The sequence below is a fragment of the Candoia aspera genome, chromosome 1, assembly GCF_035149785.1.
Source record: "Candoia aspera isolate rCanAsp1 chromosome 1, rCanAsp1.hap2, whole genome shotgun sequence".
Taxonomy (NCBI): Eukaryota; Metazoa; Chordata; class Lepidosauria; order Squamata; family Boidae; genus Candoia; species Candoia aspera.
This window is the reverse complement of record NC_086153.1, coordinates 300,177,230-300,201,123: the sequence shown is the minus strand read 5'-3', so window position 1 is coordinate 300,201,123 and position 23,894 is coordinate 300,177,230. Positions and strand designations below refer to the sequence as shown.

The 23,894-nt window shown below is 39.4% G+C and overlaps 1 protein-coding gene across 1 annotated transcript in view; it reads left to right on the top strand.

Annotated features, from left to right (window-relative positions):
- The first annotated feature begins 8,927 nt into the window (after nucleotides 1-8,927).
- Nucleotides 8,928-23,894, top strand: part of LOC134488005 (stonin-2-like) — a 54,411-nt gene continuing 39,444 nt past the window's right edge. Inside the window, exon 1 of the mRNA XM_063290186.1 lies at nucleotides 8,928-9,067. The gene's annotated coding sequence lies outside the window, so the exon portion shown is untranslated. The remainder of the gene's footprint in view (nucleotides 9,068-23,894) is intronic.

Here is a 23,894-nt window from a genome sequence, read left to right as displayed (position 1 = left end):
AGGTGGCATCCATCCTCGACTCCCGACGCCAGCGTTCCGCTTTACAGTACCTCGTCCGCTGGAAACATTTCCCTCATCCTGAATGGGTTGCTGCTCCAGACGTCCATTCCCCTCGTCTCGTAACCCAATTCCACTCTGCCTATCCTGACAAACCGGCTCCCTAGTTTCTTTTGGGGGGGCAATATGTCATGTTCTCATTTCAATGTCTGGTTAACATTGTAACGTTTCACATGTCTTTTTCTGTTCCGTGTTCCTTCACCCGGGGTTTTTCCATTCCTGTGCCCTCCATTGTTTTCAGGGCTTGGAATGCATGTTTGGGTTTGCGCTCCTGTTCAAGGTTACTTTCCCAGGCGCGTCTAACGGATTCTCGCACCTGGGAGGGGGAGCGTCCTGACGGGCGATAGGGCGGGACTTGATCGCAAGCAAGGCTTTTAAGTTTGTATTTGGCGCGCTTTTGCTCATTCTCAGCTTTCTCTGTATTTGCATACTATTCCTTTTAATAAATCAGTTATCTTTAAGCCCGAGCTTGTGAGACTGAGTATTTGGGATTAGGCAATCATTACATCCAGCGTACATTATCAACAATATGTTGCTGATATGGTCATGACTGGAATCTGCCCAGCTGTCATGGGCCACATGAGTAGTTATGGGTGTATTTTGGAACATGCCTCCCCACCATTACTGGTAATTGGAAACTGCCCGTCATGTCCATTTGGGCTTGGGCTGCAGGACTGACACCTGATTTCCACAAAGACATTGTTTGTCTAGTGCCTCCATAGCACTTGTCCAGGCTTATACATGCTCCTTATAGATATAGGTTTAATGCTCTTCTGAAGGAAGTGTTTAGTGGACACTTGAAAGAGCGCTAGTCCTGAGGTGCACAGAAAGTCAATTTAAATAAGACAGCCAAATTCTGCCAGGTGTGTGTTGCTAGTTCTGCCACCAGTGCGTGCATTGCTGTTTTATTGTTATTTTTGCTAACAAGAGATTTCATGCAGTAGTATTTTTTAACTGTTTTTATTTTATCATTTCTAAGGATTCATGCAAGAGCTCTGTAACAATAACCTTCATTGGTCAGTGCTCCCAGGATTAGTGTCAGCTAAGGTTTTCATGGCTGTTTTTGTGCAACATACCATGGTTACTTATGTCCTTTTAGTTGGGGAGTGAGAACCATTTTGCCTACTCCACCCTGACTTTGGTGTCACTCAACATCATAGTGATGCCTGCCGAAATTATGTGTGAGCCAATCACAATTACTCAGCTTCTTAAAATTTAATAAAGCTCTCTCTCTCTCTCTCTCTATATATATATATATAAAAAACTCAGTTTCTCAAGTATAACACCGTGCAAAGAAGAAGCAGAGTGAAGCACAAGGAATTACCCCCAGTGCTCCTTAGAATGGGTGTCTTCTGCATCTGGGACCTGTCTGTTTTCTATTTCTCAACATAGGTCTGCTGATGTTTTCAAAGAACATGAAACACACATTCAAAGTAGGCTAGCCATCAGATCACAGTGGAGGAGAGGTCATATTCAACATCCACCTGAATTCTTCTATCCAAATTACTTCTACAAAAAGCTAGCAAAGTCAGGGCCATCCAAATCTCAGGGGTTATGCTGTTCCAGAAGTTAGGTCCTATGACAGAGAAGGGACTGAAACATGTCGATACACTGTCTGATATTGTAGGGCATGCAGAAATGATTAGAATCAGGTGATCCCTCAAATACCCCAGTTTTGTGCCATGAAGGGCCTTGTAGGTAATAACCAGCACTTTGAAGTGCACCCAGAAGCCAAGTGGGAGCCAGTGGAGCTTGCAAAGTAGAAGTATTACATGGGTGTTCCAAGATACACCCATAACTACCCATGTGTATATATTCTGGACCGGTTGTAAGTTCCAAACGGTCTTCAAGCCCCATTGTTGTAAACCCAATGGGAGGTGACCAAAGCACAAATGACTCTGAGTAGGGTTTCCTGGTCTAGGAAAGGAGGAGCAGAAGAAACTCTACAAAGACCCTCCTAGCTATGGTTGCCACCTGCTCTTTTAGCAGGAGCTGAGAGTCTAAGAGAACCCTTCAAATTGTATACCAGTTCTGACTGGAAATGCCAGCCCATTCAAAACCAAACATGGTAAGTCCCCAGATCTGGGGTGCTTTCAAAACCCACAACCACCGACTTACCAGGATTGAACCAGATCTTATTCTTCCCCATCCAGACCCCCACAGCGTATTAGAAACCAAAAACCTATTAGCTATCTTCCTTTTGGAAAATTTAAACAAACAAACAAACAAACCCATACCAAGCTCCTTGGTAAGATTCACTGTGTCAACATTTTCATCCAAGTTTATTAAAATGCTTTTCCCTGATCCTTTGTGGATTTTTGCTTGTCATAGAATAGGTGTATTGAAACCAACTACTCTAATTGTTAAGTAATCACTATTCTTTAAGTGTGCACATGTCTAATATTAAAGTCTGAGAGTTGTTCTCTTACAGAATCTTGTGTTGAAGGATGTAAGACTTTTATTGAAAATAGAAACTGAGTGAACTGATGGTAATGGTGGAGTTGTTCTTTTTATTAAAGTTTTCCTTTCTCATTGTTTGGTTTTTACCAATCCTTATATAACACTTTAGACTATTACTTCCTTGTTTTTAAAAGAAGCACTTTTTACTAGAAGCATCAGTTGGCCTAATAAGAGTGGTTTCAGTGAAACTTCTTACAGAAAGAATCGTCATTGTAGTCCATTATGTTTTCCAGGCATGATCCTTATTATCAAATAAAACTGCAGCTAAAGACAACAGTACCTAAAATTTGAAAGATTCCCTTTTTTCCATGGCTAATTGATTCTGCCTTTTAACTGATAAATGTTCTCTCTGGCATGGTTATGAATTTTAAAGAGCATCAAGCAAAACATTGTTTTGAAATTACACTGCGTGCACAATTATTAGGCAAGTTGTATTTTTGCGGATGAATTTCATTATTGAACAACTACAGTGCTCTGGGTCAATCCAAAATGTTAATAACCTCAAACCTGAATATTTAAGAAAGTAAAAGTGAGGTTTTGGCTTTCTTAGGAGCATATCTATGTGTGCACAATTATTGGGCAACTATTAGTGTGCAGAATTATTATGCAACTAAATGAAAAACGAAAATTCCCCCATCTCACTTGTTTATTTTCATCTGTTAAAGTGAGAATAATAAACAACTCAAAATTTACAAATAAACATTTCTGACATTTCAAACAAAAAATCAGTGACCAATATAGCCACCCTTCTTTGCAATAACAGTCATAAGCCTTCCATTCATGGAGTCTGTCAGTTTCTTGATCTGCTGACGATCAACTTTTTGTGCAGCAGCAACCACAGCCTTCCAGACACTGTTCAGAGAGGTGTACTGTTTTCCTTCACCGTACATCTCCCATTTGAGAAGGGCCCACAAGTTCTCAATAGGGTTTAGGTCAGGTGAGGAAGGGGGCCATGCCATTATTCTTTCATCTTTGAGGCCTTTACTGGCTAGCCACACAGTGGAGTACTTCAATGCATGCGATGGAGCATTGTCCTGCATAAACATCATGGTCTTCTTGAAAGATGCAGACTTTTTCCTGTACCACTGCTTGAAGAAAGTGTCTTCTAAAAACTGGCAGTAGGTTTGGGAGTTGATTTTGAGTCCATCTTCAACCCAAAAAGGTCCAACTAGCTCATCTTTAATAATACCAGCACATACCAGTACCCCACTTCCACCTTGCTGGCGTCTGAGTCGAAGTGGAGCTCTGTGCCCATTACTGATCCAGCCATGGGCCCAACCATCTGGTCTGTCAAGAGTCACTGTCATCTCATCAGTCCATAAAACCTTTGGAAAATCTGTCTTCAGATATTTCTTGGCCCAGTCTTGCCATTTCAACTTATGTGTCTTGTTCAGTGGTGGTCGAGTTTCAGCCTTCCTTACCTTGGCCATGTCTCTGAGCACTGAACACCTTGTACTTCTGGGCATTCCAGGTAGGTTGCAGTTCTGGAATATGACAGCACTGGAGGATAATGGAGGATTCCTGGTAGCTTCACGTTTGATTCTTCTCAAATCTTTAGCAATTAATCTGCGTCTTTTTTTCTCAACACGTTTCTTGCGACCCTGTTGACTATTTGCAACAAAACGTTTGATGGTTCTGTGGTCATGCCCCAATATCTTAGCAATTTCAAGAGTGCTGCATCCCTCTGAAAGACTTTTTTACAATTTTTGACTTTTCAGAGTCAGTTAAATCTCTTTTTTGGCCCATTTTGCCTGAGGAAAAGAAGCTGCCTAACAATTATGCACACCTTGATATACGGTGTTGATCTCCTTAGGCCACCTTCCCTCATTACACAAATACACATCACCTGATATGTTTATTTCCAATAAGCATTCAGGTTTATACAGCTTGGAGGTGGAAAATATGCATAAAAATGATGATATGGTCAAAATACTCACTTGCCTAATAATTGTGCACACAGTGTAGCTTCCATTGTGCTTTGTAGAAAAGCAGTGGAACAGCCCTTCTGCTTCACAGACCTGGTTAATAAGGGTGACTGAGCACATCTTCATTAAACTGTTGGTGTTGCTATGATGGAGGATTTATTTGGCCCTAGACCACTTTCAGATCATGACCTTAATGAATCAACATTAATGCTTGCCTCTGGAAACTTTTTGTTGAGTTGTCATGGATCTGAAAGCAATTAGTAGTTTAGTACCATGTATTTTGGAATAAGGGAAGACCCCAGTGCTTTCTTTTTCTTAATAAGGGAGTCTAGCTGTCACATACTTTAAAATTCACTTGTCTGATTGAGCGGCATGTTAGCTCTTTCACCCAAATCAAGATAAAAAGAATGTTTTATTTTAGAACATTCCACTCAGCCTGTGGACTGAGCACATAAAAAAAATGTTTATGCAGCATGCTATTGCAGGCCCCAAAAGATTTCCAGAAGGAAGACCCTGTAGGAATGTCAGGAAAACTAAAGCTTATAGCATGCTCTACTTGGTGATACACGCTAACAATAAAAAGGTGTTTTCAGAATTAAAGAAGAAGAATACAGTATTCAATGAAGATGGCAAAATGTGAACAGGACGCAAAAGACAAAGGTACTCAACTCATATTTTGGCTCAGTCTTCTGCAGCTAGAGAAGTTTTACCAGGCAACTGCGAAGAGCAGAATGAAGGGGCAGGATTAAAGCTTGGGATTCATAGTCTGTGGTCAAGGAATGCCTATTTACTTTTAACGAGGTTAGATTGGGGTCAGACGAATTGCCTCTTATAGTACTGAAGGAACTGGTGATGCTGTGCTGCACCTTTAAGTATCACCTTTGAGAAGTTCTGATAAGTTGATGAAGTGCCAGATGAGCAGAGGCACTAAAGGCATCTTCCAAAAGAGGGAAATGGGTCTAGGAAACTACAGATCTAGTAATCTGTAAACAGTGCAATAATCATAAGAAGTCAGTGTAGATATGTCAATTACAAATCTTGCAATTAGGGTTTTTTTTAGCCTTAGTAGCTTGTGAAATTGATGTAATTACATTTTTGTTACATGTGCATAGATGTAAATACATTTTTATTTCTGCAAAGCATTTGACAAAATGTCCCACATCATTCTAATTTGCAAACTAGTTAAGGATGGGCTGGATGGCATGACTATTAAGTGGAAATTCATTTTTCAATCGTACTCTTCAGTGATTTTTCATCAAATTGGAGTGAGATATTGAATGGGATGCTATAAGACATAGTCTTCAGCCTTGTACTCTTTAATATTTCTATTAATTATTTGGATGACAAATGCCTGTCAGACTGCAGATGAGACAAAATTTTATATCCCTAGAAGATAGAAATAAAATTTGAAGTTAACTTGATAGATTAGCAAAATGGGCTAAATATAAAAAAACAAAGTTTATCAATGATAGTGGCAACTTTCTTCACTTAGAAAACAGAAATTAAATGCACAGCTATAGGATGGAGATACCTGGCTTGATAATAGTATTTGGAATAATCTTGGAAAAGATCTTGGAATAATAGTTAATTGCAAGCTGACTATGAGTCTGTAATGGGACATTGTTGCAAAAAAAAAAAAAAGCAAATAAATTTTATCTATTTATTTATTATTTATTTGATTTCTATAGCTGCCCATCTCAGCAGGTGACTCTATTCTATATCTATATCAACAGAAGAATAGTTTTTTAGTATTATTAAATTTAGTATATTTAATATTACTCCCTTCAAGTAATATGTCAAATTCTGGTTACCACATCTCAGGAAGGATTCAGAGAAACTGGAACAGGTTCAGAGAAAGGAAACAGTGATGATCAGAGGACAGGATACAAAGTCGTATGACTGAAGGTAACAAGAATGAGAACAGAAAACTGAGGAGGGTGTATGATAATCACTCTTTAAGGACTGGAAATGTTGAGGTCTGCCCTTGGTCATAAGAGATGGAGCTGAGAGAAAAGTGTAAATTTTGTCTTTCCTAGCTAGAAGACAGGGCTTAAGACTTTTTCCTGTCCTTTGAAGGAAAACTCCTCACTTCATTCTTAAGCTCTGTCTACTCTATTGTTCCAGAAAACTGGACACAGAGTAATGGATTTGTTATTGTTTGCAGGTTACTATTGAATTTTAGAAACATGTCTTAATAATAAGAGCAATTCAACTACAATTACCAAGAAAGGTAATGGGATCCCTTCATTGGATGCATTTAGGCAGATTCTAGACAACCACTTGTCAGGAACAATTTAATTTGGATTCCTGCACTGAACAGGGTTTGGACTTGATGGTCTAAATGGTCCTTTCTAACTCCATGTTCTTACAAGATTCTCAGGAGGAGCAAAATTTATGATGTATTCATATATAAGTATTCTGAATTAATTTATTTAACATTCTCATACATTTTGTTGCTTTGGACACAATAAATACATGAAATAAAAATGAATTTAAAATAATTGCATCATCACTATCATCATCATCACAACAACAATATCCTTTAGAGAAGTAGATATGTTTAGTTGATAATGCCATTTTTACTAATTTATATTAGAATGATTAGGATTAATATATCATGTGGACTGAGACACAATACACATGGTACATATTTTCCATAAATGGGAACCTTGCTCATAAATCAGAACTTAGTTCAGGTCAATTATGAATTATAATACTTTCTTTAACCACAAGGTGGTGTTACCTAATACCAAGTTCATTTTTCTTGGAAAACCACATGTAGTGAGCTTATACTGAATCTGTGTATAGCTGGCTACTATTGACTAGTGAATATAAACCATCAAGTCTGATATGTTGATCATTTATTGCCTATTATTTGACCATACTCAGTATGGTTTTAATTTCAGCAAGTGGCTTTCCAGGGTTTCCAATTCAGCTGGGTTTTTATAGATTAAATGTGGGGTCTCCTGCATGGAAAGCAAGTCCAGGTAAAAGCTCAATTTAATGGACCAGTTGGGGAAGGGGATGCTCATTATTCCTGATTGTCTGACAATATCACTACACAAATGACAAAAAATATGCATATTATTTAATTTGGTTCATTTGGGTGATGACATCATCATGCAATTGATGCAGATGATGTCACTTGCATAATAGCTTTATACAGATTCTGTAAATCATTGCTGAATGTTGGTCTGCTGCATTATATCATTGTCCAATAATTTGAAGTTTCATTGTATTTTTTATATACTGTATGCCTTTTTTGATGAAAGGGAAATGGAAAAGAACAAGATATGGAAAGGCCCACAAAACTGTCCTTCATGGGGTATCAGGACATCTTCAGGAGATTCCAAGGAACAATAGGAACTTCCACTTCTGGGTCAACAAAAATAGGAAGAGGAAGGAGTATTGGGTATGTTCACCGCCTCGAGTTATTTGTAAAAATAATAGAGGCAGGATAGAAAATAAATAAATAATTAAATAATTAAATAACAGCAGCCTTCTACAACCTGATTCCTTTTGGATGTGTTGGATTCCTATTCCCATTGTTTCTCATGCTGGGAATTATGGGGGTTTCCCTAATACATCTGGAGGTCATCAGATGAGGGAAGGCTACATTACAAGTTAATTCCTCTTCAGCAAAAGTTTAAATCTGAAATGTTGACTTTGGGAGTGTTAGCCAGTGCCTTGTCTAAGAGGTTTATCTGAGCCACAGAGACAGTGAATCTTAAATCCTGATTTTAATGTAAGTTGACTTTTGAGCAAAGAGATGATTGACACTGATGGTATTGTAAATTAAGTTGTTTTAAGATACTCCTCCACATAATTAGTAGTCTGTCAGCATGCTTTTAGCTGAAAATATTTGTTTTTCTCTGATACCTTTCCCTAGATATTACAATCAAAATGCCACCAACTATTGACATAGTCACTCATGGAATATAAGACTGGCAGATTGTCAGAACAGGATTTATCATCAGTTTGTGTGATCAGAAAACATGCTTGGATTTAATATTAGCTAAGGTAAACAAAAATCGTTCTTTAAGAGTTTAGTTTTTAAAATCTAAGTAGTTCTTCATAAAGAACCAACCAAGACTGTTTATCACAGGAATGGGATAATCTCTATCTGTAGTGCACATTTAGGGTAACTGCATCTTTAAGCACTGATTTTTGTTGCCCACGGGCAGTTGTCAAAAAACAAATTAGGGCTCCATGGCCCTGTTTTTTCCCCCTCCCCCTCCAGGTATCACTTCCTTTCCTCCCCCACAACAGGAATCATTAGCCAGCTCCAAGTATATGAAGGTTATCATGCTGTCTATTTTCTCTTAGTCTCTCGCTCTCTCTTTTCCTTCCTTCCTGGGTGTGTCTTGTTTGATTTGCAAGTAACCTGCTAAGTTCTCTCCCCCCCACCCCCCTTATGCCCTGCCCACACCAAATGAGCCGGGCTGACTGAGGCAAGCAAACAGCCACAGCTCTTGCTCAAGCACGCATATTGCATACCGCCCCACACCACTCCCACAGCCCCAGTGATGCAAAGGGAAGCCCTGGCTCGGCAGGCATTCAACTAGGAGCTTACTCAACTAACTGACACACAGCACCTTCTCCTGCGAAAAAGCGAGTGCCACAAGGTATTTCTTTCATTTTTAGCTTTGGAAAGGAGGTTGGCAAGTTTTAAATGGGTAAATGGGTACTAAAGCAAAAACAGAAGCAGGTGCTCTGTGTGGGCAGGGGGGGTTGAGTTGAGCAACATATTGCTTGTAATATCTTTGAAACTGGTGCTGAAGGCTTAACTGAATGTGTAACCTGAGAGCACTAAGGTGGAGTAAGAGGCATGTGCTTTTAACTGGGGATTTGAGCTGGGAGCCTAGAATGATGAGACTGGCTGCCCTTTGCACGCACATACACCTTGACAAACCTGCTTCTTTTGGATCTAACTTTTGTAAAAGTCGGCTCACAGCCCTAGCTGTGCATAGAACGGATTCAGCAGGGAAGAGTTTGACCTTGCTCCTCATTTTAGGGAGAAATGCTTATGCTCTTAGCACACTTGGTGAATGGAAAATAAGGGGAAGCTTCTTACTTACTTGGGGATAGTCCAGGAGTTCTCAAAATAAACAATAAATAAAGTGCTCTTTAAAGCCAGTCAACATCTAAACATACACAATGACAGGTGTATTTCTTTACAGTATTATGGTTTGTTCCAAAAGTCTATGTAAGAGAGAATAACAGTGACAGGCATTTTCATGAACTAAATCCATGTCTTAAACCTCCACACTGATACAATCTTTTTCTTTTTCTTTTTTTTTGTAAGAGCTTCATCCCACATTCTGTTCCACCTTTTTTGCAAGTTAGACATTCCAGACTGAAAGGTATTGCTGGGATAACTTGTGGTGGAAGTGAGGTCCTTTGATGTTAGTGAGACCTTTGAATGATCTGAACTAAAATACACAACTATTACGGTAATATTACTCTAATATTAATCTGTGAGAGAAAGGGGGGGTCTATAAAAAAAAAACCAATTCTATAGCCTAACAAATGCAGGCTTACATTCAAATCATTGCTTGGCATGGTGATGAGAAAAACAAATCTTGGCTTTAATAATATTTGGAGAAAATAAACCTTCCTCGGAAATCACTGCTGTGACCTTAAAGCCAAGATTTTGATTTTATAAGTCGGTGAGTGAATAATTTGGTTTAATAATTGTATGGTTAGATATTCTTTTGGGTAGACTTGCACATATTTCTTCTGTTCTTTTCTCTTTGGCTGGACTAGTCAGCTCACGTATTTAATAATTGGTCTGTATCCAATAACACCACCACACCCAAAGAATCCTGAGGTTCCTTTCAATTGCCTTTTGAATAGGTCACAATTTATTGCCCAAGAGAGCTCTGTGGCATCTTAAAGACTAGTAAAAGTATTGTGCTAGTGCAGAATGCATCTGCTGAAGTTGGACATAGGAAAGCTAATGCTACAATTAGTGGTCTTTATAACATACTTCTGTTGGGAAGTCTCTTCCGCAATCTTTTGGACTAGAAGTCTACTATTTTACATCTTGAATGTATTTGTGGAAATCTTACAGTTCTGTAAGCTTTATTTTATCCCCCCTCCCCAAACCCAGAGCCTGTGTATATATCAAGCACAATCTATTTGCATTCGGTTTTATGACATGTTGAAGTGGAGGGGTACCAAAGGAAAAGCAGTGAAAAGAAGGAGCTTTTTTCTCAGCTGCATCTGTGGTAGTCACAAGCATACTGCTGTATAAAGAGCCATTGGTAGTAGGTTTAGTGAGCCTTAGGAGAAAGCAGAAATCGGGTACAAGTTTCGCACATGAAAGATTTCAGGATTAGGGCTCAGGTGATAGTGGGGAGCTCTGAGTGCCAAGAGAGAGAGTACCATCTAGCACGGTGCTTCTCAACCTCGGCAACTTGTGGATTTCATCCCCCCAAATTCCCCAGCCAGCATGCAGTTCTAGACACACACACCCAAGATTCGAATGGCCCCCATCCTATTGGTGTTTCAAAGGGCTCTTTGCTGAGTGTGACTGAAGCCTCCTTTACTTCTTTTTCTTTGTTCCCATCTGGGCTTGTTATCTCTGCCATCTTTGTTCTTTTTTGTTTTGTGTTGTTTTCTTGTTTTAATGTGTGTTTACAGTACAAGCTTAAGAGCATTAAGAGACATTAAGAGTAAATGTTAAGAGGTATTAAGAGCAAATGTCTGGGGATAAGATGGACAGACATTAATATAATTTATGTCTGTGCATATGCAGCGCTAGTGCCTTGCTTCCTTTCTATCGCTTCTATAATCATATCTATAGGATGGATAGAAAAGAACAGGAGAATCACAATTCACTCCATAAGTTCCCCCTCTCTTCCTCTAGTTAGTATGGCAATCACAAGCTGTCCTCATAAGTTTCTGGTGCTTGGAATGGGGATGGGGAACTTCCTACCTGCAAGCCAGATTTTGCCCACCAGTTTTCTCTATCCTAATTGTAAAGCTCAGGACACCTTCACTATCTCATTGAGTACACTGAATTTCCAGTGAGCCACATATGCTTTACCCTCACCTAAGATGAAGGATGAATGAAACTGGAAGCCACCATTTCAAGCTGTTCTGAGCATTCTGAATAGTGCCTCTCTTCAAGAGTTGCCTGATATCACTACATGAAGAAAGGGGAGAGCACTGGGCATATCCCACTGATGTCAGCAGGCTTGAGGAGGGGAGGGCTGTTGTAAGCAGAGGATACATGTGTGAGTATAACCAAGCTTATTAAGAGTATCGAAAGATAAATGCTTCAGACCCCAAAGAACAAGTAATGTTTATTATAGAAGTTATATGCTATGATAGAAAGCTTGTACTTTTGAGCATTCTCTCCTTTTGGTGGGAAAAAGGGTGAAGAGTAAAAGGAATCAGAGGGAGGGAATCCCTTGTGTGTTCTTGCTTCTCTTTTGTCCCTAGTGATCAATAGGATAAATGGCCAAAGAATCAATGCTTCTGGACCTGAATATTCAACAGTTCAGTCCTCCAGCCATATCCTATCCCGTGGAGTCCTTGGTACTCTCTGAGCTTGGTTGTTTGCTTGCAGGCCTTTCATTACCCAACTAGGTAACATAATCAGTGCAAGTGAGTGTGGGGTTTGCTCCTCGTTTATATACAATAATTTGCCCTGCCAGTTTTAGTGAGGGTGTGATTTTTTTCCTGGTAGTTTCTTGATTAGGGTATTGTTTTCTGCTTGATTGTTTGCCTGGTGTTAATCCCTACTGATCTGGGTGTTGGCTGCTGGAGAGGATGTGTTCTGGTCCCTAAGAATGTGTTCATTCTTAGCTTTTTTATTGTCTCTTTTGAATAGTGCATAAATATGGTTTATTTCTATGTGTCTATTGATGGCTAATTTGTCTCAGTGCCAAGCTTCCAGGAATTCCCTAATGTTTTTAGATTTAGCTTGGTCTAGGATGTTCACAGTTTCCCAGTTGAAACTATGGTTGAGTCTATCCATGTGTTGTGAGATTAAGGAGTTTTCATTGTGTCTTCTGACTGCTAGTTGGTGTTCATGGATGTGCTGTGCTAGTCTTCTGCCTGTCTATCCTACATAGTAGCTGTTACACTCCTTACACTGTATGTTGTAGATGACTCCTGTTTTTTCTTTGTGGGCTGCTGGGTTTTTTGGTTTGCTTAAGATGTTCTGGAGGCCTTTAGCTGATTTGTGTGCAATGGTAAAACCGTGCAGTTGTAATAGTCTGTTGGTTGTCTCTGAGATGTTTTTGATGTATGGTAGTGTTAATCCTTTTCATAGCTTGTGTTGGTCGTGCTATAGTGGGTTAAGTGGTCAGGCACCGTTTTGATAAAGTTGCGTGGGTATCCATTTTGTTGGAAGATGTTGCATAGGGAGTCCGTTTCCTCTTTCTGGTTTTCTGGGTTGCTGCAATGCATTTGAACTCATCCTGTCCCCTGAACATTCTGAATGCATTTGAAATTCAGCATGCTATCAGAAATGGAAGCCTCTTTTTTCTCACTAGGACAGTGCCCTGGAAATCATAGCTACAGTGTCCTGCCAAAATGTATGGAGCCCCGGTGTTTGTGAGTGAATTGTAGTTACTCTGTGAAATTAAACATACTATTAAAACATTATTTTTAAAAATGGAAAAATAGTGCATAGAGGTTGTTGCAGAGTCAATAAATACAGCATACGGTTGGTGAAAAACCAAAAGTTTTCAGTTTTGTATATGGGAGATGGAGAGCTCCAAGTAGTAATCTTTGGTTGAAAAAGTGTGAGTGGTACATATAGGAAAATACATTCCTTTATTTAAAATTTATGAAATGTTGACTGGAATGTATAACTTAAAATATGTAATAATTGCTTATAACTTTAATTTTTTTGTCTCTGCTTCTTTCCAGTTGTTTCTCTTATAAGAACTGGTAGGCCAGAATTGTAGAATTAATGCCACGAAAGCAAAATGCTAAGATTAGCTGAAGTTAATGCAGGATGTTAAGAGGAACAAAAAGGGCCTTTTAGGAATGTTCAAAATAAAAAGAAAATAAAAGAATCAGTACAACAGCTACTCAGTGAAATTAGATAAATGCTAACATATTACAGGGAAAAAACAAACTGCTCAGCTCCTATTTTGTTTCAGTCTTATCCTTAACAATAAAGTATGTATCCACCAGGAAACTGAAGAGCAGGAAGAAGGGCAGGGCTGAAGCTTGAGATTGTTAGAAATATGGCTGGGGAATACCTCTTCAACTTAAATGAATTCAAATGTCGAAGATCAATGAATTGTACCCTACGTTACTGACAAAACCAGTTGTCTGAACCCTTATGTATTATGCTTGACATATCCTGGAGAACCGAAGGGCTAGATGAGTGGAGGGGGGCAAATGTTGTCTCTGTTTTCAGAAAAGGGATATAGGAAAATCCAGCAATCTATAGACCAGTTTGACATGATACCTGGAAAGATGCTAGAGCATTTCATAAAGAGATTGATCTGTGAACACTGCAGTTATTTCTACACAGTAGAAATCAATATAGATTTTAAGAAGAAATTTTGGCGAACTACATTTTATTTCCTGTTGTGATGACTGCCCTACTCAGCTTGCCATTAAATTTTATTCATATGTGGTTAAAGTAGAAATCTTTTTAATGGAGTGTAGTATGCAGTACAGTGAAAAAGTTGTGAATGGAAGTTCTTGCGCTTTCTTTAAGTTAAACAGCCCAATAAACTCAATCCCCTCCCCTCCCTCGGCATGCAGCCCCCCTTCTCATGCCAGTTCATTCAGTTCTGAGCAGACAGGCCCGCAACTAGGCTCTGTGCCACCCGGGGCAAACATGGATTCTGTGCCCATTTTGGCGCCCCCGCACTCAGTTTGGCGCCCCCCCAGCACAGCGCCTGGGGCACATACCCCGCTTCCCCCACCCCCCCAGTTGCAGCCCTGTGTGCAGATGTCTCCAACAGCTCGGCAGCTTGACCTTGGATGCCAAAGATAGCCTAAACAAGATGCTTGCACACTCCTGGCTTGTCCCCCTCCCACTTCTACCAACTCGCAAGTGTTGACACGTGTTGACTTCATTCATGTGTGCGAGTCTGATCTGATGCTCTGGGAATGTGTCCTAACAGTCAGAAATCACGCTGAGACGAGGAGTAGGTCTCTAGTGTTTATTACTGCTACATAAAACAGAATCCTAACAAACTGAAGAAGCGTGGGAAAAACCCAGACAGATAAACCCCAAAAGTTAAGGTGGGTCTGATCTGTGTCTCTTTGAATGGCTGCTTAATTCCTCAGTACTCCGCATGTGTTTTCCCCCCTGGATAGAGGCCCCTTCCAGCTCGCCATCAGTACTCATGACAGAATGTTTGATCTGGGAGCATGAGACCTGTTTTGTTCAGATAACTTTCATAATAGATTATGGGAATACTCTAGATGTAATATATATTGGCTTTAGCAAATAATTTGATACAGTACTTTGCTAAAGAGAATGCCAGTTAAGTGAGGGCTAGATGGCATGATAATTAAATACATATAAAGGTAAAAGTTCCCTATTAGTCATCTGACGCTAGGGGGCGGTGCTCATCTCCGTTTCATGGCCAAAGAGCCAGCATTGTCCGAAGACACTTCCACGGTCGTGTGGCCAGCATGACAGTCATGGAATGCCGTTACCTTCCTGCCATAGTGGTACTTATTTATCTATGAGTGCGGGAGTTCACTCCGTCACGCAGTGCTCAGGTCTCAAACCACCAGACCTGCAACCTTCCGGTCAACAAGCCTGGCGTCTTAACCACTGAGCCACCATGCCCCTTAAAAAATATAAATATATTTATATATGTATATAAATTATTTATATATTTATGTAAATTTATATAAATATATAAATTAAAATATAAATTAATTTAATTATAAATAAATTAAAATATACCTAAAAGCATATATAGCTGTTTCAAAAAAGGTATTCTGAGTGGCTCGTCAATAGTTCATCATCTATTTGGAGAGAGGAATTGAAGGGATGCTACAAGGATCAATCCTGAGTCTTCTGCTCTTTATGATTTTTATTAATGACATGGATGAAGTGATGGAAGGAATGCTTATCAAATTTGCATATGAAATGAAATTGAGTGGGATAAGTAACACCTAGAAGTTATTTCACCTAGACCTTTGGGTAGGATGGGTGTAGCCCCCTTTGAGGAATGGTTGTGTGTTTGTTGCTTCATGGTTTTGCCATCTTTTCTTTTTATTGCTGTATTGTTTTTCACTTTTTTTAAAATTGTATGGCATAGCAGTTCAGTGTTCATGCTGCTTTTTCTTGCTGGGAAATCCTTGTGAGTTCCAGCAGCCAGATGTGTAGACTATTTAACCATGACAAGTCACCTTGCCCGTGTTGCACCACGAGGAGGCTAGTCTACATTGCACCAGTGAACCACCCAGAGTCATTGGGAGTCAGATGGTGTACAAACTGAACAAAATAAATACATAATAAATAAGTTATAGTTGTTTTATTTTATTTATTTATTAATATATTTATATAGCTGCCCATCTCACGAAAGTGTGATAGTTATGGGCTGAAAGTAACAGAATGAAATTTAACAGAGACAAGTGCAAAGTTCTTTGATTAAGAAAGAGAAACTATATGCATGAATAAAGGATGGGAAATACCTAACTTGACTGAATATTTCTGGAAAAAAATTAAATTAGCAATTGATCTCAACAAAAAGCAATGTGATGAAGTTGCAAAAATATCAAATGCCATTTTAAGCTGTATCAAGAAAGTATAATTTCTAAATCACAGGAAGTAATTATTCAACTTTATTCTGCTTTGATCAGATCTTACCTCAAGTACTGTGCCCACTTCTGGACATCACTCATGAAGAATGTTTCTGAGAAATTGGAATAGGTAAAGAGAAGGACCATGAGATGGTTAGGCCCTTCTAGAAACTATGGAGAGACTGAAGGAGCTTTGTATGTCTAACACTGAGAAAAGATCACTAACTGTCCTAACAACCAGGAAACACACTGAGACATGGAACTGGTCTCTAATATTTATTGCTAGTACTTAACAGGAATCCTAACAAACTGAAGAAGTGTGGGGAAAACCCAGACATATAACCCCCAAGGGTTAAGGCGGTCCCGATCTGTGTCTCTTTGAATGGCTGAACAATTCATCAGTGCTACGCATGCGCTTGACAGTCTGGATGGGAGCCCCCTGCTCGCCATCCTTACTCATGACACTAACGGGGGTTATGATAGCATTCTTCAAGTATTTCAGAGTTGTCACACAGAAGAAGGTAAAAACCAGCTCTTCTTGTTCCAGACTATGGGACATAGAATAATGGATTTAAGTTACAGAAAGGCAGGTTCTGATTAAATATTAGTTCATCCAGAGATGTGGTAGAGTCCCCTTCATTAGGTATGTTCAGGCAAAGGTTTAATTTAGATTCCTGCAAAGGGGCTCAGTAGCCTATATGGTCCCTGTTAACTCTGTGATTCTCAACAAGAAATCTGCTATTGCTAGAACTCTACCTAGGATCATATAAAGTAATAATATGGAAGATCAATTCCTCTTCTCCTCTTCTCCCTGAATGCCGTCAAATCTTCTTTGGGGGCTTTGGAGCAAATAAAGGCAGAGGAGAGGAGGAGAAAGTCAGTGCTTTTGTGTATTACTGAATTTTCCCCATTTTTCAGAGCATTTAAAGATACAGTATATTTCAGATACCACTAATTAAAGTGTAGGCCACCTATCCAAAGACCAAGAGCTTATCAGTCTGGGCTTCAATAACATTAAGTAAAGCTTCCATTACAAGTTTGAGCATTGGAACATTTTGAAATGAAATTAACTCTTGAGGGATATATTCCTGCAATTCATCCCTGATATATTAAACCCTACTTTGAGATAGACTGACTCTTTGCTTTTTCTCAAACTGGCAAATGTATATGCCTAGAATCAGCCTAGCTCTTCATACTTGCATTAATCTTGTTTATATAGAAGTTCATACAGAAATGACATATTGATTGCTATTTCTCTAATACATCATTCCTCCAAGGAGCTCAAGATAGCGGATGAGAATCCTGAAGGGAACAGATTATCTAGAGCCATTTCAGGTTTCAGGCCAAGATTTAGAACTGAGACAGCTTTAGTCATGCTTGTAGATGACCAATAGGGGAGCCAGGATGGAGCTGTTGCTCCATGATATCTCAGTAGCTTTCAATTCTGTCAACCGTGGTATTCTTCTGAGATGGTTCCATTGGCTAGGGATTGGGAGCACCATTTTACAATGTTTCTCTTCCTTTCTCTGAGGTCAGTTCCAGTCAGTGTTGGTTGAAGGGGAGAAATGACTCCCTAGGCCCCTCCTTTGTGGGGTGCTACAGGGATCTGCTCTGTCTCTCTTCTTTTTCAACATCTACACAAAACTGCTGGGTGAGGTCATCCACCAGTTTGGGGTTCAGTATGTTGATGATTCCCAATTATATCTTTTGACCCCGGGCCAGCCAAACAAGGCTGTCAAGGTTCTATCACTGTCAAGGTTCTATCCCTGCCTGGAGGCTGTGTGGGTTTGGATGGGGAGGAGCCATCTCTGAATCAATCCTACCAAGATCAAGTGGCTGTGGGTGTTTGGGCCACCCAGACCTGGGGATATTCCATCTCTGACTTGAATGGGGTGGCACTGTGTCCTTCCCTTCTGGTGTGCCAGTTGCGCCCTTTCCTAGATCAGGAGGCCTTCAAAAAGTCACTCATATCCTGATACCTCGTGGCTTGAGTACCACAGTGCACTCTACATGGGACTGCCCTCGAAGACCACATGGAAACTTCAACTGCTCCAGAATGCAGCATATGGGGAATGATAGGCATGCCTTGGTATGCCCATGTAACACCTCTGCTTTGTGAGCTACACTGGTTGCCAGTTTGCATCCAGGTATGGTTCAAGGTGCTAGTCATTATCTATAATGCCTTACATGGCCTAGGGACTGACTACTTGAGTGACTGTCTGTCTCCCATTGTATCTGCCCAGCCAATTTGATTCTGCACTCTGGGCTCCTTCAATTAAACTATGCATCTATCAGGACCCCAGAAGTGCCCCTTCTCTGTAGCAGCAGCAACAGCCCTCTGGAATGAGGTCCCCCCCACACCCAAGAACTGGATGGCTCCTACCCTGCTACTGTTTCAAATGGCCTTGAAGACCTGGCTCTTCACCCAGGCCTTTGGTGAGAGTGAATGAAGCCTCCCTTGGATTGTGTGGGTTTGTTTTTTCATTCAAATTCTCTTTTTTTTATCCTTGCCATCTTTTATTCTTCCTTTTGTCTTGTTTTTAATATTTTTATTTGTGAACTGTTGGGAGTTGGGCACTGTTGGGAGAGTTGTTGGGAGTTGGGCAGCATATAAATTTAAATACATACATACATACTTTGGTTTCATTTTCATTTGCTTTATACAAAATGCCTGACAGGGAGCTTAAGCTTAGAGGTAATGACTGGCCCAAAAATTAGCCAGTTGGCTTCATAGCAAAGTGAGCATTCATGCTCTTTCTCCCTGAACCTAGTCTAGTACCCTAACAAAACTGCCTTCTCCAACCTGTTGCTCTCCAGATAAACTTGACTACAAACATATTGGCTAGGAATTCTGGGATTTACTATTAAGCACACCTTGACTGTGTCATATTGGAGAAGACTGTATTTGTTAATTTTCTTTGTTTTGTTTTTTTTTGCATAAGAATTTTATTAAATTTAAAGCAAAGATAAAAACTACAAAAAAAAAACTACAAAAGGAAAAAGAAAAAAAAAAACTAAAAAAGTGTGGAAACACAAGAAAATAAGAGTTTTAAAAATAAGATAAAGAAGTGAGTCCCGACTTTTAACAAGAATATACAGCAATTTCCATAATTAATCTCTTACTCTATATCAAACCAGAATCACATTATTTCTATAAATCATCCCATTAGTACATTATAAAAATTACTAAATACAATTGCTCCCTCCCCTTATATTAAAAGAAAAGAGAAATATATAACCCCCCTAATCAACTCCCCCCAAGACATTTATTTCCTTCCTACCACTATTGTATACATTTCTGTCCACTATAATAAAGATCAAACTAAAAAACTTAGAAATTGTCTGCTCTTACAATTAATAATACTACAATTATAGCAATCTTAATCATCTTAAGCCTAAAACCAAACATTTATTACTATACCTTATTAATCTTAATCCAAATAATTAAAGACCATTAAAAAGGAAAAAAGTCAAACAAGCCTTAAAAGCAGTCCAAATAAACTGTCCTGACTAAGCAAGGACCACACCGAGATGAGGAAGAAGTCTCTAGTGTTTTATTACTGCTGTTGTAGACAGAAAATCCTACCAAACTGAAGAAGCGTGGGAAAACCCAGACAGATGAACCCCAAAAGTCAAGGCAGGTCTGTTCTGGGTTTCTTTGAATAACAGTTCAAATTCTCTAAACTACGCATGCGTTTTCCCCCCTGGATAGGGGCCCCCTCCTGCTCACCATCAGTACTCATGACATAAATATTCTTAAATCCTTACCCCATTTCAAAATATACCAATGCATTTACATATCTCCAGAATACATACAAGACATTTTTCATAAAAAAAATCAGAGAGCCCAACTGTCCCCCTTAAAAGCTCTGACTTCTCAGCAGAAAACCTCCCATAAAACAAGACCTCTTCCTTCCCATAACATTCCATCAGGAAAAAAAAACCATTTATAGTTTGCAATCTGGTCTGTCCCTTTAACTCTTTTGGCACCACAATCTGGTTGTTCTGCATTTTAACAGAAGCCTCAATCTTGTTGTCAGTAGAAGCATTTCTGTCATTGTTGAGCTCTTTCACTTCTTCCACAACATCTCCAGCCAAATGACACATTTTAGAGTTGATATTTTCTACCTTGTCCCGAATATCTTACATAATAACTTGGCAAGAATCGAAAAAGATCTGCCTAAGCTCACAACGGAACTCTGAGAAAGTCTGCTTGAAATCCTCCATGTCACAGGCAGTAGGTTATGGCACCCCCTAGATACTTGACTATGATTTCTGGAGTTATTTACACAAGTATGCTAAAGGGCAGCTTCCCAGGGAAAGTGGCAGCAGAAAGCTGAAGATTCAAAACAGCAGATTCAACATGTAGGAAAATAGAGTCGTTGTACGTGAGATGGGTGGCAGAGAAATTTGACAAATAAATTCTTTAAAATAAGTACAGAAATAATAACAGGGAGACATTTATTCTCGATCCTCCTTAATATTTGGATAGGAAAACAAGCCAAAACTTTATAAGATTTTAAAAAATTAATCCCAAAAATAACGATAAGCATCAAGAGAGATCACTTCTCCTGGCTGTAGAAAGCCTCTCTTGGGGTACATAAACTTAAAAAATATAAATTGAGTGATTTAGAAATGGGATGGCCGGTCTTAGTGTCCCTTTAAGGCTACAGTGCAGCTTGGAAATGATGACGTCCCAGCCTCCTGTCGTCTCTTACCAGATTAATGCTAACACTGTTTGCTATCCTCTGGCTGCAAGACAACATTCAGGAGTACAGATAGGATGATTCTGAGTGATTTCTATCCATGAAAACACTCCAGGGCTTCAGGAAAAGCCCACCTGAGCCCAAAAACCCTGCCGTATTGTCTAATCTGCTTGCGGAGCCCGTGGGCACAGCTGTTCAGACCACCATGTTCCCACCGGAAGTCCCTGTATTTGTTAATTTTCTGCACTGCGTGTTAGTATATGTTCTTCAATTATTTTCTATTCACTATTCCACATTATGATTTTAATAATCACAGTGACTTGCAGAAACACTTTTGCAGTTCAGGTGTTCCAGAAATTTGTAAATAGTATTTTAGCTATTATTTGCATCTTGATGGTTCATCTGGTGTTAATCCTAGTGCTGATTTTTGCATATCTGGGTGTTGATTGCTGGCAAGGGAGTGTACTGGTCTTTTGGCTTTTCTATTGTCTGTTTTGAATGGTATATAAATGTTGTTTACCTCTATGTGTCTGTTGATGGCTGCTTGGTCTGAGTGCCAGGCTTCCAGGAATTCTCTGGCGTTTTTGGATTTGGCTTGGTTTAGGACTCTCACCGATTCCCAGTTGAAAGTATGGTTGAGTCTGTCCATGTGTTGTGAGATTAAGGAGTTCTCATTGTGTCTTCTGACTGCTAGTTGGTGTTCATGGATGCACTCTGCTAGTCTTCTGCTTGTCTGTCCTACATAGTGGCTGTTACAGTCCTTGCACTGTATGTTGTAAGTAACTCCTGTTTTTTCTTCTTGGGCTATTGGGTCTTTTGTGTTGCTTAATACGTTTTGAAGAGTTTTAGTTGGTTTATGTGCTACGGTGATGCCATGTGGTTGTAACAGTCTGTTGGTGGTTTGTGAGATGTTTCTGATGTATGGCAGTGTTATCCTTTTCGTAGCTTCTATTGGTTGGGTTGTAGTGGGTCGGGTGGTGAGGCACTTTTTGATAAAATTGAGAGGGTATCCATGGTTGTTAACTGAGGACTACCTGTATGTGAATAGATAGATAGATAGATAGATAGATAGATAGATAGATAGATAGATAGATAGATAGATGTGAAACTACTTAGGTTTATTAATTGTGGATAGTTATAGATTAGCTCAACATTTATGCAAGTATGTTAAAACTTTCATAAACAGACAAACATACATACATACACTGAATGTATGTATATTTATTTGTTGAATGTATATATATTGTATGTGTGTATATGCATATGTATATGTATATATATTGAACATTGTGTCTTTTTACTGACAATAAACATGACAGGTTAATTCACATGATTGTGGTGTGAGGAAATTACCAGTGATACACTAAAATTGAAATTGCACCTTGAAAACTACAAAATATGGGTTGAGCCAAAAAGGGATTACCTGTAATCATATTCATACAGAAATACTGGAAAATCCTTCCCAAAAGTGAGTTGATGTTGACTTCATAATCCTACCATCATGTTAAAGAGGCTAACAGAAGTAACTCTAACTATGGCTCTTAGGTCTCAGGAGTTATTCAGTTTCGGTAAACCCAGTCATATGAGCTGCTTGTGTGCAATCCAGCCGTAGAACTGGCACCCTACCAGGCAGTCAGATCATTTACACATTGCTCTTGTCCAGTGAAAGTAGCTTGCTTCTATACTTCCATGGAAATGTTTAAGCAACTAGTGTACTTCCATGGAAATGATTCAAGGTTCTCTTGCTGAGAAAATCCACATAATGGATTATGACGGGGCAGTTGTATGAAATGCAAAGTTTGTGTTTTAGTTATGGAAAGCCAGAATAATTTAACAATAATTTATCTACCAACATTGTTATTTATACAATGTTTTCTTATTCTTTCCTTGTTTTCTGCTGACACAGACAACTGAAAGCTGTGTAAGCCAGACTGGCTCTGCATTGGCTATTTGTTCAAAATAAAAAGTATCCTTTCTTCCTACCAATAATGACAACTCAGAACTCAGATGTTCCAAATTGTTCCTGCTGTTCTTATCTGGGTGCCTCTCCAAAACAAAATGCTTGTCCATGCTAAAATGTGATACTTGACTCCAGGTGCGGAAGAGGAAAGGATTTATTTCATTCATATTCCCTTGTTAGTTTTGCAGCCATTTTACAGCCTACAGGGTCCAGTCCTGGCCAGACACATAAAGACTGAAATATTCTGAGGAATGCTGATCTAGCAGATTTTCTGTTCTGACTTGAAGCATTGGAACCCTTACAAAGAAAGACTAGCCCAGGCTTTCCAGACTTTTGGAATTTGCACATAACAGATTGAACAAAAATGAGTAGAATATATATTTTATTTAGAAATTATTTTATTCTGCCATCTGTAGAAACAATTGTTTTGCAATTGGTAGCAGTAACAGCAGTTAGAAATGGCACATTCTATCTATCCTAGTTTATTTGCTTTTGTAAAAATTAAAGTACTTTTATAGGGTAAAAAAAAGGAAGTAAACAGTAAATAAATCCACTTCTATTGTAAAGAACTCAGCTAGTGAAAAGCTGACTTGTTTGGAACCCAGTTTAGTTCTGAAATTTGGGTGCAAAAGGAATACTATACAAGCTCAATCAGAACTTTGTTGTTTATTCGTTTAGTCGCTTCCAACTCTTCGTGACTTCATGGACCAGCCCACGCCAGAGCTTCCTGTCGGTCGTCAACACCCCCAGCTCCCCCAGGGATGAGTCTGTCACCTCTAGAATATCATCCATCCATCTTGCCCTTGGTCGGCCCCTCTTCCTTTTGCCTTCCACTCTCCCTAGCATCAGCATCTTCTCCAGGGTGTCCTGTCTTCTCATTCTGTGGCCAAAGTATTTCAGTTTTGCCTTGAATATCATTCCCTCAAGTGAGCAGTCTGGCTTTATTTCCTGGAGGATGGACTGGTTTGATCTTCTTGCGGTCCAAGGCACTCTCAGAATTTTCCTCCAACACCACAGTTCAAAAGCATCGATCTTCCTTCTCTC